Raw genomic sequence first — 543 nt, 5'->3', positions numbered from 1 at the left:
CTCGCGGGTGCCGTTGAGCCGGGCCCCTGTCCGAACGCAGGCGGAGGCCGTGCCCTGGCTCCCTGGTTCCGCGTAGGCCTTGTCCCGGGTCCATGTCCCTACGCAGACTGACCCCCGTGTCCCTGTCCCCGCTCAGGCCTATTCAGGTCCCCTGTCCCCACGCAGGCTGAGGCCGTGTCCCTGGGTCCCTGTCCCCACGTAGGTCTAGGCCGTTCCCTCGGACCCCATCTCCGCCCAGGCCTTGTCCCAGGTCCATTTCCCTACGCAGGCTGAAGTTGTGTCCCTGTCCCCACGCAGGCCGAGGTCCTGTCCTGGCCTGAACTGCCTCCCTTTTGCTGGAACCCACAGGTACTGGGCCTTGCGAAGTCAGGCACATACCAGGGCTAAAGTACCAAGCTGTTCCTAATCTTTGCCTTTGCTTTCCTGGGTTTCTGTGAATGGCTGGGTTGGCTCCATCTTTTCTGGATATTAACCCCAACCAGGTGAACAGAGATCTAGCCGATTATTGCTGTTCTCTGTGGCAGGGGGCTCAGCAGGGAGCCC

This window comes from Ailuropoda melanoleuca, chromosome 9 (genome assembly GCF_002007445.2).
Source record: "Ailuropoda melanoleuca isolate Jingjing chromosome 9, ASM200744v2, whole genome shotgun sequence".
Lineage (NCBI taxonomy): Eukaryota > Metazoa > Chordata > Mammalia > Carnivora > Ursidae > Ailuropoda > Ailuropoda melanoleuca.
This window is presented reverse-complemented; position numbering follows the sequence as displayed.